This window comes from Thamnophis sirtalis, unplaced genomic scaffold (genome assembly GCF_051295495.1).
Source record: "Thamnophis sirtalis isolate CommonGarterSnake01/CBP01778 unplaced genomic scaffold, rThaSir2_p1.2 scaffold_12, whole genome shotgun sequence".
Lineage (NCBI taxonomy): Eukaryota > Metazoa > Chordata > Lepidosauria > Squamata > Natricidae > Thamnophis > Thamnophis sirtalis.
In genome coordinates this window covers 51,534,187-51,550,486 of record NW_028261392.1, presented here as the reverse complement: position 1 = coordinate 51,550,486, position 16,300 = coordinate 51,534,187, and positions in this window count along the sequence as shown.

Sequence of the window (16,300 nt, the reverse complement as noted above, 5' to 3'; positions counted from 1 at the left end):
TTGCCTCTCCTGCCCCAAATTAGCGGTCCAAGCTCCATTTGCATGAAGGACAGGAGCAATATTCCACCTACTGTCAGCTACCCTGCTCCCTCTTGGCAGTTCTCCAGCCTGCCAGAACATTGCCTTCTCTGCTCCCAGAAGACATGGCCTATCTGCAGCTGCCCAAGGAGGGCACCAGCAAGGGAAGAGGTTTACAAGCTTGTGGGATTATGGAACTATTTGTCTGAGGTTTTGACAGTCTACCTGGACAGTGAAATCCAAAATCTGCCCAGGAAATGAGAGAGGCTCATAAGCGAGGTGTGTGCATGTTTGCTCTGTGTGTATGTTAAGGCCGAGAAGGAGGAGACAACTTGGCCGAACTTTTCCTGCCTTGGAAGCTGCTTGGAAGGCAGCCGCCACGGCCTGTCCATTTAAGGTCCCCCCCTCTCTCATGCCACTCGGCTTCAGCTTGTGGAGCAACTGAAACTGGGAGAGTCGAGTTCTTTTCCTTTGGTGGCAGTGGCCCTGCTTGGTTGCCTTTGAACAACGTCAGATGGCGGGCAGCGTCAAAGTACCTTAAAGGGACAGGCCATGGCAGCTGCCATCCAAACAGCTTTGCTGTGAAGGGAGGCAGGGAAAGTTTGGCCAAGTTGTCTCCTCTTTCTCAGCCTCAAACATACACACAGAGCAAACACGCACACACCTCACAATGCTGGGACCTTCGGCAAGGAGATGGAGCATTGGTGAATCCCTCTGGCACCTTGAGCTTTGCGCGTATTTGCTCTGTGTGTAAATTTGGATGAAGAAAGGGGTAACTTGGCAAAGGGTGAGACAGCAGTGGAAATGTGGGAGCAGCAGGGAGGTGTCCCTTAGAAAGGCAGGAAATGGGTGCACAGACTGAATACTGCGGCTTGTTTTGTAGGAGCTTAGCAGGAACAGTTAGAAAGCAGCATCGGTTGTACCCCTTGCCCTGAAGCAAACTTTTCTTTGAAGACTGGATAGCTGACCTCTGTGCCATCTCTCCAGTTGTCCTTTGTATTCCCTGCTGCTGCTGCCCACCACCTTTTGGTGGTCCAAGGTAAAAAATGTGAGTTTACTTCATAAACCTCACTCTGATGCCTTTCCATCCCCCCCCTCCTGCCCATTAAATTTCTCGTCCTCCCCGAGGCTCCAGGCCTGATTTAGCAAGATGAAGCAGATGCATGGGGTAGGGAGGGGAGAGCTCTTTTTTTTTGGCTTGATATTGGATCTTGGCTGCCATATTGAAGGTTTCATTAAAAGTCCTTTTTAAAAAGTGTGGCCACAGAGCTCTTCTTCACATGGGATCACCCGGCAGTGAGGAGGGAGAGGGAGAAGGGGGCGGCTGCTAGCAGAGATGAGAGTGTTTCTGGGACAAAGAGAGAGAGGAAGAGAAAAGGCACCTTGCAAGTGTGGAGGCAGAAGAGCAAGGCAAGTAAGTGAGTGAACATTTGGCCTGTCAGATGGTCTCTTTATTCCCCCTCACTCCCAAGGCACCTGTCTCCTTGTGTGAGAAGTGATTGAAGGGTCTTCTCACCAGGAGCACTGCCCTCATTCAGATTCCCTGCCTCCCTCGGCTGAGCACAGCTGCCCCACCAACCGGCAATACCACAACCCTCTGAGCCCAAAATCTTTCATCTTGAAATGTTTCTTGAAAGTCACCCCAAAGAGGTGAGCAAAGTAGGCTCCTTATCCTACATTCTCATTAGGGGTAGTCCTCAAATTATGGCCAGAACTGAGCCAAAATTTCCATTGCTAAGCAAGTTTTAAGTGGGTTTCTCTGTTTTGTGATTTTCCTTGCCGTGATGTTGAGTAGTAGTAAATAAATAGAGATTGTATCTTGTTGAGGCCTTTGAGGTGAGCGGCCGAGAGGTGGGGCCAGGCATGGTGACATTGAGTTGGCCATGCCACTCAGTCACATGTCCACCCAGCCATGCCTTCCCAGAAGAGAACCAGTTGTTAAATTATTTGAATCCCACCTTTGCCCTCCTAAAGTTGCCATGGTGAGGAAAGGGGGGAGAGCACATTCCATGCATACTTTCAGCTAGAATCGGATCTCAAATTACTACAGCAGACTTGGGAGGGGTGCACTTCATTGGGAATGTGATTTAGGATGCAGACTGAGGGGAGGGAAGGAACAGGGGTAAAGTTCAGCTATAATTCAAAAAAGGCTAAGATCTGAAAGTTTATGGGATCATTCCCCATAATAAAGATCATTAACCCAGTCAGGGTACAATTAAAATTGCCTCAAGTGCAAAAGAATATACACCCAATATTCCATAGTAGCCTCTTAAAACCCATGGTCAGATCCACTCTGAGACCACTACCCTATTAGCCCCCTGACACCATGGTCATAGGGAGCCAACCCCATTATGAAGTGCAATGAATCCTTGATTCGAGGTGGTACAGGAGACAACTCCAATACTTAATCAAGTGGAAGGGCTACCTGTTTTCAGAGGCATCTTGGGTAAAGAGTAGAAATATCCAGGCTGATCGCCTTGTAGCAAAATTCCATGCAGAAAATCCAAACAAGCCTGGGGGGAGGATATAGCCATAAATCCTATATCTGTGCTCAAATTGTTTTTGCTTCGCACAGGTTACTTTTGGAAAGTGAGGTGAGCCGAATATCAACTTCTAAAGTTGCCAGGGTGAGGAAAGGGGGGAGCACATTCCACACATACTTTCGGCTAGAGTCAGATTACCACAGCAGACTTGGGAGGTGTGCACTTCATTGGGAATGTGATTTAGGATGCAGACTGAGGGGAGAGAAGGAACAGGGGTAAGGTTCAGCTGTAATTCAAAAAAGGCTAAGATCTGACTGTGAAAAAATCTTGCCAAAATAAGTGGTCCTAATAAATGACTAATTTTCCTTTGAAGTTTGGGCTGAGGCTCATGAATCAATTAGGGCATTTTTTTGAAACCTGACAGACAATCAGATGTCCTTTTAAAATCTCTGATATCAGGGGTGCCTGGAGGGAAACTCAAGCAACCATGGCAGAGGGCCAGCTATCTGAAGAGAAACTGATTGCAGCCAGAGTGCAGCCTGATCTCAGACATCAAAGCCAGGATGCCTAATACAGTGGCCAAAGCAAGAGGAGATGAGTATTCAACCCCTAAAGCAGCTAAAGTTGAGCTCCCCATCCCAATGCCCAGAAAAAAGGAAAGGCCCTGAGTGAGCTGGGAAGGGTGGAGTGGATGCTGGACTGGAACCAAGCCAGGTTCCCAAAGCCCCTAATGGAGTCCCTGGGGAGTTCCATAGAGCAATGGGAGGAAGGAATTTGACTGGGCACCCTCCGTGAAGAGAAGCATTATGCAGGCCAAAAGAGAAGGGAGGAGCAGTGGATCTTCTTGAAGTGACGAGAAGCAGACAGGAATGCAGTCCCCCTTCTCCACACATCAAAAGAAGGCTGAAACCAGTGTCTCTCCCATGTAGCAGGTAGGCTGTCCAGGGCAGACAACCCTCTCCCTCCCTCCAAGCTACAGCTGAAGAATTTGGCCAGACATATCAAGCACAAGAATACAGAGGCTGACAGGAGGAGGGAGGAGCAGTGCTGAATGAACCATCCCAGTTCAGGGAACAGTTTGATGGGGTCTCAGACCAGTTAGCCCTATTCCTTGACTCAGCTGGGATCCACCTACAATGTTATGGACACCTCTACTCATCCCCCAGAGCCATAGTGAATACTATCGCAGAGGGACTAGAGGGAGAAGCAAGGGAATGGCTAGCAGCCCTCCACAAGAGGAGAGTCCCCCCACTGCAAGGCATAGATGATTTCCTACTAGAGGCCATATTTGAGGGGGTGGAGAAGGACTTGTATGCAGAAGATGAAGTCAGCGACCTAAAGCAGAGGGGCATCCCCATAAAAGAGCCCATCTGTGAATTTAGGAGAGTAATTGGAAGGCTACCCCCTGTACCAGAGCATCTGTTAGCGCATTTTTTCAGAACAAGCCTGGACAAGCAGATTGCCCAGGTAACTGCTTACAGCGACATCCCAAACCAACTCTCTGAGTGGTTCAATAAAGCAATAAAAGTCAACGGTGCATTGCGCGCTAACGACATGAGAATGCCGCTGGAAATGAGAGAGGTAAACTCAATCTGAAACCCAGATGATAGGGACCCACAGCAACATAACAGGCCCCCAAAACAGGAAGCCAGGGGGATTTTCAAGCCCTAATAGATTCAGGCTGCACTAGATGCTTGATCAACCTGACCACAGTCCTGAAACTGGGGATCAGAACAAAAAGACTGGCTCAATCCATTTTGAAGAGGTCAATGGATCCCTAATGGGAAGAGCCTATGCCACCCACCTGACTGAACCAGTGAGACCAGAGCTAGCGAATCACTGAGAAGTAATTTGATTCGTAATAGCCCCCAAAATGACAGATGCAGTCATACTGGGACTCTCCTGGCTAGACAAGTGGGGACCGACCATCTGGTGGCAAGGGGATACCTGCAGATTTAGGATAGAAAAGGGGCCCCAACCCCTTCCATGCCAGCAAGCAGAAACACCACCCAAGCAGGGAAGCCCCCCAAAGAGCCCACCAGAACAACTGGCAGCCACATCTGACAAAACCCCAGAGACCGAACAGATCCCAGGGGAATATCAGGACCTCGCAAAAATATTCAGCAAGACTGAGTGCAACATTCTCCCCCCCCCCTCCCGAGGCAGATTGTGCCATGGAAATCATCCCGGGGGCAAAACTACCCAAGCCCAAACTGTATGCCTTGACACCCTGGGAAATGCAAGAAATTTGCAAATACATAGACAAAAACCTAGCATGGGGCTTCATCGAGCTAACCAAGCCACAGGTTACAGCGCCAGTCCTCTTCAAAGAAAAAAAAGACAGAACTATGAGACTATGTGTGGATTTTAGAGGAATCAATGTCGTGTGCGTACACAACTTACACCCTCTCCCCCTCATGAAGGACATGCTATCTCACCTGGCCAAGGGAAAAATCTTCACTAAACTAGACCCCAGAGAACCATACTACTGAGTATGGATCAGGGAAGGAGATGAGTGGAAAAAAGGTTTTCAACTGCCCCCTAGGGAACTTCCAATTCAAAGTGATGCCTTTCGGACTGCAGGGAGCCCCAGTGGTGTTCATGCAGTTAATAAACAAGGTGCTATATGAGCACCTCTACAAGGGGCTCCTCGTCTACCTGATCGACATCCTCATCTACGTGGAGACCATGAACAACTACATACCCCTGGTCCGACAGGTACTGGAAAAACTTCTGGCAGCCAACCTGTACGTCAAGCTATCAAAATGTAAATTCCACCACACACAGCTAGACTACCTGGGTTACCAAGTGTCAAATGAGGGAATAAATAGAGATGGACCCAGCCAAAGTACAAGCTGTCCTAAGCTGGCAATCACCTCACACTCGCAGACAGATACAAAGCTTCCTACAGTTCGTGAAATTCTATAGGCAATTCATCCCCTCCTTTACAAAGATTGCCAAACCCATGACAGACCTCCTTAAGACAGGGAGCCCAGGAACAAAACCTCACCTGGGACAACCTCTACAGTGGAACTTAACCTGCCAAGAGGCATTCGAGACACTAAAAGAAATGTTTGCAAAAGAACTGGTGTTGAAGCATCCTGATCCCGAGCAACCCTTTGTGATCCAAGCAGATGCCAATGACATGGAAGTGGGAACAGTGCTACTCCAAAGAAACATCCAAGGAAACTCACAGCCCTGCGCCTACACCTCCCGCAAGCTTACAGACACACAGAGATGATGGGCCGCATGGGAAAAAGAGGCTTTCACGGTGAGATGGCATTGCTAACCTGGCGACACCTGTTGGATGGGGGGCAGAAACCATTTGAAGTCTGAACTGACTACAAAAATCTGGAGGCTCTCAGGACCCTGCAGAAACTTTCACCCAAACAAGTCCAATGGGCTCAATATTTCAACTGTTGCAACTTCATACTAAAGCACATTCCAGGAGGGAGGAACTTTCTAGCTAACACCCTCTCCCGCATACCCCAGTACAAATGCGAACGGGAGCAGGTCGTTGATGCCATCATTCCCCCTACTCAAATAGCTGCCCAAGTGACCATCAAACAACAATGCTGTGACCAGCAAGACCAATCAGCAAGCAACCTAACCATCAGACTCAAAACTGAACTGCTAGCAGACCCCTGGTTCCAAAACAATCAACGCATCTTGACAAAAAGATGACCTCACATGGAAGGGGATGGAACTCTACTTCCTGGAATCCCTACGCACCCTAATTCTCCAGAGGAGCCACGACACCAAATCGGCAGGCCACTTTGGGTTCCTAAAGACTTTACACTTAGCCCAGAGGCAGTTCTGGTGGTCTGGCATAAAGAAAGACGTGGACACTTACGTGAAAAGTTGTACCATCTGTGTCACAATGAAGAGATAACCAGGAAAACTCCCTGGACTGCTGCAACCAGTAGCAGAGCCAACAAGGCCGTGGGAGGAGACCGCAATGGACTTTATAGTAGAGTGGCCAAAAAGTGGGGGAAACATAGTGATTTGGACTGTAATTGACCTCTTCTCCAAACAGGCACACTTCATACACTGCAGCAGACTACACTCAGCTCACAGGCTGGCCAAACTGTTCCTGAAGCACATCTACCGCCTGCATGGAGTACCTTGAAGAATTATTTCAGACACAGGGTCCAGTTCATGGCTAAGTTCTGGAGGGAGTTCCTGCGGTCCATTGGATCATCCCAGGGCCTTAGCTCAGCTTTTCACCCAAGCACCAATGGAGGGCTGAAAGACTGATCGCCATGGTAGAACAGTACCTGAACTATCAGCAGTCCAATTGGGAAGACCTTCTGTCTTTTGCTGAGGTCACGTACAATGCTGTTCACAGTAGCACAGGACTAACTCCATTCAAAGTAGTGAGTCGCATGGACTTTGTCCCAATGCCTGAGTATTGGATCCCCCTCCTCAGTCAGCTTGACTGATTGGATATCAATGCTAAAAGCAACCTGGGAGAGTGTCAAAAAAAGTGTTGGCTAAAGCAGCACAAACCTATAAGGAACCGGCAGAGATGTATTTTTCCGGTTCACCATCTCTTCGGGACAGTTTAGGTCTATTTGGACCACCCAGTGGCAAAAGTATTGGCTGCGGTCTCAGAGCATCAAGACCGCACAACCAGCTTCCGGTTGTCTGGACAGCTGTCTGGACAGCATTCATCAGCTGTTTGACAGATTGATTACCTCTTCTTCGGGCGAAGAAGAAGGGAGTGAGCAGCTGGGCTTGGGAAGAGCTCCATTAACCCCCCCAGGAGATAATTATTGGGTGTGGAAGGTGTGAGCCCCCCTGCAATTCAGTGAACTCCGCGCCTGAGATTCATTCTGCTTTTCTGCAGAAACTAAGGCACACGTTCACCCCTAGCTCAACGTTTGATTTATACTTAATCCAAAACAGGCAGAGAAATACCAGAGAACTTACAACTGTATGTATAAACAAACTTTAACTCCATTTTTCTAAAAATTCCTTTTATTAAACTAATGTGACAGAAGATAAAAATGGCGCTGAAGAGTCTGAAGGCGGGGTTATGCTGTAAAGTTACAAACTACCACAGAGCTTAAAATCATTTAAAGATCACTAAATCACTAAACCAGCAGTGATTTATTCGCAAGCTACAGAGTAATAATTGGAACAAGCGGTTTGTCTGGACTTATTAATTGGGTGGAAGATAAAATTAACTGAAGAAATGGCTTCAAAGCAAACTAAAGCAACAATGGCTTCCAAAAGCACGGGGAGTTTCCCTGCTCCAACAAGTAAATTACAGTCATTGCTCCCCCCCAACCCCCCTCCTCCTGCTGGAGAACCTTTAACTCAAGAAGTATTACAAAGAGTCTTAAATGATGCTTTTAAAAGACCATGCAGCCATGTTAGAAATTAAAATAGAGGAGATTTCTGCTGCTTTTAAGGAGATCTCGGAAGAGGTTAAGGGGTTAATTCAGATTCGTAACCAAGAAATCAGAGAAGATATTTTAGAAGCTTTTAAATGCTTATCTGGCTATGTATCTGTATTGGAGGAAAAAGTGGAAGAAGTTAATGAGTCCAATATTAATCTGGTAACTAAAATGGATGCGGTCCAAGGCAAGGTTTACGATGCAGAAAATGAAATCACAATGCTGCAGTAAAGACAGATGGAATTTGCTCTGAGAATAAGGGGCCTTAAAGAGAAAAATCAAGAAAACCTGAAGGAGATTTTTTCAGAAGCCTTTGATCAATTAGTAGGCCGGTCAAAAGGGGATTTTGACTGGCAATTAGACAAGATATATCGTGTTAATTCGTGGATTGCCAGACAGAAATAACTCCCAAGAGACATTGTAGTGTATTTTGCCACAAGGGACATGAGGAATTTGATACCTCAAGAGTCCTACAAAACCAAGTTGCAGATTGCGGGCCAGGAGATGATAGCTCTGAAGGAAATCCCACCCAAAATGTTGAGATCTAGAAAAGATTATGCATTCCTAGTGGATGAACTCAAAAACCATCAGTTAAAGTTCAGATGGGAAGCTCCAGCCGGATTAGTGGTCAACTACCTGGGACAAAGATATCATCTTAACTCAGTGTGGAAGGCTAGAGATTTTTACAGCAATGTACTAAAGGCTGGACATCCCCCGCCTCCAGGACCCAGAGAAAGGGAGCAAGAAGGACAGACCAGACAGCAAGATACTCAAGGATCATTGCAGGTGGACCAAGTTCGGACCCCTCTGGTAGAATTAGAAGGAGCCAAGGAGCAGAGACAAATCCGAGTGGTCACCAGACGTATGGACCAAGAACTAAAGAAGCAACAAGCTCTGCAACAAGCTCACACAACGGCTAAAGAAGCCACAGATTCTAGCTCAGAAGTGGTGGGAGGAGCCAGGCCAAAAACCAAACTACAGGATTTCCAGATGGCTCTTGAAAAGCTTCAGGGACCTAAAGATGATAACTAAATTCTTAACTTGGAATGTCAATTGCTTAAATTCACCACAGAAAAGGAAGAAAATAAACCATTATTTGAAACAATTCAAGAATGATATAATTTGCCTGCAAGAAACACATATTAGAACAAATGACCAAAAATATTTGATGAATGCAAGACTTGGACAACATTTTGTAGCCTCCGCCTCACAGAAGAAAAATGGTATAGTTATATACCTAATAAAGGATATGAAAGCTGAACTAATTGAAGCAGACTCTCAAGAAAGATATATTGCAATAGAACTATTATTAGAAGGGAAAAATATATTCTTAATGGAAGTATACGCCCCCAATCAACAATAAGACAAATTCTACAAGATGCTCCATACCAAGTTAATACAATGGGACTATAGATCCTGCATATTAATGGGTGACTGGAACGGAGTTTTGGATACCAAAAAAGACAAGAAGGGTCTTTTGCAAAATATTCAAACGCGAGCGAAATTACCTAGGTCTTTTTTTCGATATGATGTATGATATGGAGCTAAGAGATATGTGGCGAGAAAGAAATGCTAAAGAACAGGACTTTACCTTCTTTTCTGATAGACATCAATCTTTTTCTAGGATTGATTTCATATTAATTACAAATGATTTGCTTTTCAGGGTAAAGAAGACTAAGATATGTTCCAGAGCCTTAACAGATCATAACCCAGTTTGGATGGAATTGGAATATGAGAAGGAATCTAGAAGGTGTTGGAGGTTAAATAAAAAATTATTTAGATATGAGAAAAATGTCAATGAATGTAAACAATTGTTGAGAGAATATTTTGTTTTCAATATGAACAAGGGTACATCTATGGAAATGGTTTGGGATGCAAGCAAAATATACATGAGAGGAGTCCTAATAAATTTAAATAAGTTACATAGACGTAGACAGGGGAAAAAAGAAAGGAACTAGAGGAAGAGATTAGGAAGAAAGAGCAGGAATTAATATCAAACCCAGGAGATAAGAAGATTAAAGAGGCAATTACCCTATTACGAGCACAATTTAATATGCTGATGTCAGACCAGGTGGTTACTAATTTGTTATATGCAAAACATAATACTTTCTGCAATGCAAATAAACCAGGTAGATGGTTAGCATATATGACCAGGAAGAAACAAAAATTTTGTAATATACAAAAAATATATTATAAAGGAAAAGAAGTTTATCAACAGGATATGATCCAAAAGGCCTTCCTTAAATTTTTTACAGGATTGTACATGGGTGATAAAATACAAGGCTTAGATATAGATAGATACCTGGACAAAGAAAAAATACCTATAGTTAAGGACGAGCAAAGGGAGAGATTGAATCAACCAATATCGTCTGGGGAAATCCTCCAGGTAATTAAACAGTTAAAGGTTGGGAAAGCACCGGGCACAGATGGTTTGACAGTGGTTTACTATAAAAAATTACAATTAGAAATGGTAGAACCCCTTAAGGAATTATTTAACAAAATCCAAGTGGAAGGAAAGGTACCTCCATCTTGGAGAACAGCTTTCATATCCTTGATACCCAAAGAAGATCAAGATCTTAGTCAACCAAAAAATTATAGGCCTATATCATTACTCAATACAGATTATAAAAATTTTACCAAAATACTAGTGAATAGGTTGATGTTGGTTATTCAGCAAATGATTCATAATGATCAAACTGGTTTTATACAAGGGAGACAAATGAGAAGCAATGTAAGACAGATTGTTAATATATTGGAGTATTTGGGAAAGAATAACCAAGTCCCCGCAGCGCTTATATTTCTAGACACCGAGAAAGCATTTGATCGAGTGAATTGGCAATTTTTAATGAAAACAATGCAAAAGATGCAAATTGGAGAGTATTCTCTACAATCAATCAATTCAATATATCAGGAACAAACAGCACAAATTATAGTCAATGGAAGTTTAACAGAATCTTTTAAAATTGAGAAAGGTACAAGACAGGGTTGCCCCCTATCACCATTATTGTTTATTATAACCCTGGAGTTATTGCTGAATAAAATATGGGGGTCAGATGATTTACAGGGCATTAAGATTAGGCACCAAGAATATAGATTACGAGCATTTGCAGACGACTTGGTTATAACTTTAACCCAACCAGGGAAATCAAGGTTTTAATGAATATGATTAATCAATATGGCCAAGTGTTGTGGCTCGGCAGGAGCCTTTGGAGCTGCTATCAGACTCTGACAGCGAGGGGCCCTATGAGTCAGGCCTGGAGGAGGTGGAGGGCCCTGGACAGGGTTCTGACTCCGAGCAGGGCTCAGAGAGACTAGTTGGTCCCCAGGTAATGACTGAGCCTTGGATCAGTGAGAGAGGCTGACACAGAAACCTCCTGTGAGTTGTTTTGGGATGGACACAGGAGAAGGGCTGACCGACGTGAGGAACAATTGAGGATTCACAGGAGATGATAATGAGCAGCTGTTGCTCATTAGGATCTCCTCCTGAGGATAAAAGACTAATGGTGCCACGCCCTGGTTGCAGAGGTCAACGTTCCATTTCTATTCTAGTCAAGTTCTCTGTTCATGTGCAACCATCAAGAAAAGCACTTGGATAAGTGATTTGATTTATATAATCCTGTTTTGTAGCAGTTTATGAGTTAGGACTTTTCCCAGAGCATTTATCTGTGTTTATTTTGGGCTCGCAGCCAGCAAGAGCCGGGACTGATAAAAATATTCCTTTGAATGTTCTGTTTGGCTTTCGTTTTTGAACGGAAAAGGTGGGGGTCAGAACAGCCAAGTATCTGGATTTAAAATAAATCTAGGGAAAACAAAGATGTTAGTTAAAAATATGAACACTAATCAAAGGGAAGAATTAGAAAAAATAACAGGATGTGAGATAGTTAAAAAGGTTAAATATTTAGGAGTTTATATCTCAACTTCAAATGGGAAACTATATAAGTATAATTATGAACCATTATGGCATACAGGGCGGGGCATAACCTTTTCCTAGGGGGTCACAGCAAGATCGACAGCAGTTTACAACTTCCGCGACACCTCATTTTAAAGCCCATAAAAAACTGAATTGAATGAGCTATTAAATGTTAAATTTGTTTCGGTTGAAACTTTGAGAATGAATTTGGAAACTGTGTTGAAAAATCTGGAAAATCGAACGGAACTGTTTGAAGATTTGTTGTGTTCTTATCCACCTCGTTTGAATGCTGTTCGAAGGGCTAATGGTGGTCATACTGACTATTAAATCGTGTCAATAAACTCAGTTTTTGATGGGCTTTCGAATGGTGTATGAATTATTTGTGTTGTTATTACAAGTGTTGCTGTGACCCCCTAGGAAAAGGTTATGCCCCGCCCTGTAGAATGCAGGTAGAGTTGAAAAATTGGGAAAAATTACAATTGTCTTTGTTGGGAAGGATAGCAGCAGTGAAAATGAATGTCTTGCCTAAGTTTTTATTTCTTTTTCAAATGATACCAATACTTTAAAAAGATGCAAATTTGCTTGAATGTCAGAAGGGTATTAACAAATTTGTTTGGGCAGGGAAGAAACCGAGAATAAAACTTAAAATAATGCAAGACGTACGTGAGAGAGGAGGCTTGAAAATGCCAAATTTAAAACTATACTATGAAGCAGTAGTTTTATCAATAATTAGTGATTGGATTAACTCAACAGAGGATAGATTATTGAATATTGAAGGGCATGACTTGATATATGGCTGGCATGCTTATTTGATATACGACAAGAAGGTGGATAAGACTTTCAAAAGTTATGTATTAAGGAATGCTTTATTGCGTGTCTGGAAAAAATATCAACATAAATTAAATGACAAGATACCTATGTGGGCAATTCCCAGACATGCAATAGAGAACGTAAGTATAGCACAAAAACAGGATGTAACCACATACAGACAGCTTCATACTATAGAAAGAGGTGTATTACAGCTAAAACCCTTGAATGTACTAAAAGAGGAAAAGGTAATCCAAACATGGTTTCAGTATGGACAGTTGCAGGCTAGATGGAAAAAAGATCAAAAAATTGGTATTACGCAAGATGAGGATAATCTACTAAAACAAATTAGGGATCAAAATCAAATGCATATAAAAATGTTATATAACGTTCTAATAGAAATGGACTCTGAAACAGAATTAGTTAAAGACTGTATGATAAAGTGGGCACAAAATTTTGAAGAACCAATAATGTTGGACACATGGGAAAAGATATGGGTAAGAAATGTAAAATTCACACAAGCCCAAAATCTGAGATAACTTTTACAATATGTTTTATAGATGGCACTTGGATCCTAAAAAATTGGTTTGCATGTATCTGAATTTACAACCTAAATGCTGGAGATGTGATTGTGTTGATGCTACATATTACCATATATGGTGGACTTGTAAAAAGGTTAAAGCATTCTGGATAAAAATATGGTGGATTATGCAAAATATTTTTAAAAAGAGGATAAAGTTCACCTCTCAGTTATTCTTGTTAGGTATAACTACTGATAGTACTGTTATAGAGACTAACTTGATTTTGAACCTAATAACGGCAGCAAGACTGTTGGTGGCACAATACTGGAAGAAGGAAGATTTTCAAGAATGGACATTAAAAGTAACAAACTTAGCAGAGATGGCTAAAATATCAGCATATCTTAAGGATCATTCAGATGAGAAATATAAACTGGAGTGGAGAAGATGGATTGATTGTATTCAAAATAAATATGGGACTAAGAAATTCCAGATAGCTTATGACTGAAAATAGCAAGAGGAAACACATTTTTTCTTGCCAAGGCTCTTAGACAGAGTGGGAGGCCAGGGGACCTGCCGGAAGAATTGATGAGGAGGTTGTTTGCGGGGATTGGCAGTTAGAGGCACATATGCTGTTGTTAATCAGGTTGCTGCAGCCTGTCTCTGTTGTGACAAAACAACCCAAAGACAGGATGGAAACTTCCTTTGGAAGTCCTTCTACAGGGCGTCCAGGTGCTGTGTGGCAAATAGATTTCCCCACAATTTCCCCAGAATTTGGGATTTAGAGATCTCTTGATTTTGTGTGTACTAAAAGACATTGTGCCAAGATTTGGGGTGCCTTTGTATATGGCCTCAGATTCTGGCCATGGCTTAGGTCCAGGGTACTTGCGAGACCACCTACTGCCACCGGTAGCCTCCCACCATCCAGTATGATCCCACAGAGTTGGCCTCCTCAGGGTGCTGTCGGCCAGGCAGTGTCGGCTGGCGACCCCCAGGGGGAGAGCCTTCTCTGTGGGAGCACCTTCCCTTTGGAATAAGCTGCCCCCGGAGCTTCGCATAATTCCCAACCTCTGGTCCTTCCGGTGTACCCTAAAAAGTTGGCTTTTCCAGCAAGCCGGCCTGGCCTGAATAAAATAAATTATTAATTTTAATTGTTAATTTTAATTTAATTTCTAAATCTCATTGTAAATGTCTATTGGTGTTTTTTTTGGATATTCTATTTAATCTTTCTTTTAACTTTTGTAATATGTGTTTTTATGTTGTACGCCACCCTGAGTCCTTTGAGAGAAGGGCGGCATAAAAGTCCAATAAACCTAAACCATAAACTAAAAAAAGTACTGTCTACCCTGATGTGTGGTCATTTGCATCAGTATTGTTAACAAGGAATGCTGCCTGTTGGTACAGGGGTGAAGCTAAGCACTTCTTGTTTGAGGAGGGCAGGAACAGATAATGTCATTCTCAGTCCATGTCTAGTTTTGAGAAGTTCTTTTCTTACTGTGTATTAAAAATAGTTTTCTGCTGGAACAAGCAGGGCGGTCCAATATGCCTGCTGCATTTCATTATGTCGATATGCAGTGCCTGCATTCTCGTTAGCTGGTGCATGCTCTGGCGTGCCCTTACTTATTTGTACTGGGTTGCTGGATCATCTACCAGAAAAGGTTACATCTATTTTTAATGTGTGTTTTTTCAGATTCAGCGACATGCTCAACTTCTTTGTTGCTATAACATTGAAATCTCTTTATACTCTTCCGACAGTCTGAAAAAGTTTAATAACTTCCACATTTTTGTTCCACAGTTCAGATAGAGACATTAGTGAACTGAGCTTGATAGCTTCAAATTCATAACAAATGTTCTTGAAACTATGAACTTAATCTCTTTATGCACACAAATGTGGGGTCCTTGTGCTCTCTGAACTTGTTTTCTTGCCAACCTTTCATTGCCCTAACTAGGTAACATCATCAGTGCTAGTAAGGAGGGCTGCTTACTGTCAGTTTATATTTTGGTGTCTTGCCTGTCTGTGTGGGTGGGGGCGGTCTTAGAGATTATTTGGTTCAGCTGTTTACTGATGGCTCTTTGGCAGTTTCTTGATTAAGGTATTACTTACTTGATTGTTGGTCAGAAATTAACCTTGGAGTTAATCTATGCTGATCTGAGTGCTGATTACTGGTGGAGAGATGGTGAAGTCTTTTTCTCTTTTGGGCTGGTTGAGTGCCTCTTTTGCATAGTCTATATATGTTGTTAATGTCTATGTGTCTGTTGATGGCTGATTTATCAAAGTGCCAGGCTTCTAGAAATTTGCTGGAATTTTTGGACTTGGCCTGGTCTAGGATTGTCACATTTTTCCAGTTGAAATTATGGTGAAATATGTCTATATGTTGTGAAATTAAAGAATTTTTGTCATGTATTTTGACTGCCAGTTGGTGTTCATGGATGTGTTCTGCCAATCTGTCCTACATAGTGGTTGTTGCAGTCCTTAAATTGTATGTTGTAGAATGTAGAATGTAGAATGTACATTGTAGAATGTAGATGACTCTTGTTTTTTCTTCTGGGGTTGCTGGGTCTTTGGAGTACTATCACTACATGGAATCAACGTAGCACAGGAACTAACAAAATCCCTTCAAAACAACTTAATGAAACCAAAAGATCTTGTTAATGACTTTGAAAAATGATTATTTGGATCAGAGACATAATCCTCCATCTGCAATTTGAAGTGGTACAGTCAAACCCTGAATAATTTTATCAATCTTAGTGTTTTGTGTAATTATTATAATCTGTCGATGAACAGTTTGCTGTGGCAATTTCAGTTAATATTTGTAGACTTTGGTGACCTTTTTAATTAGATATAGGAATGGTGGGAGGAAATTTAAAATTTAAAAAATTTGTTAATACAGTTCATATGTCACTCAATTTCTTGAGTTTCTAAAAAATTTAAGGCACTAATATGGTAAATTTGGAACAAAAGTTCAACTAAAAACCCAACTAATACAATTATTCAATCAATCTGATACACCAATATGATATTACTCATCTCTAAATCCCTTACTGAAGAGGAATGTTACTATGGATTCTTTGAAAATGTGGTATGTCAGCAGTTCCAAAGAAGAGGAAGTGTCATTGTGGAGAAGACTCATCCTCAGATACCCCAAAGACAGCAATCTTATG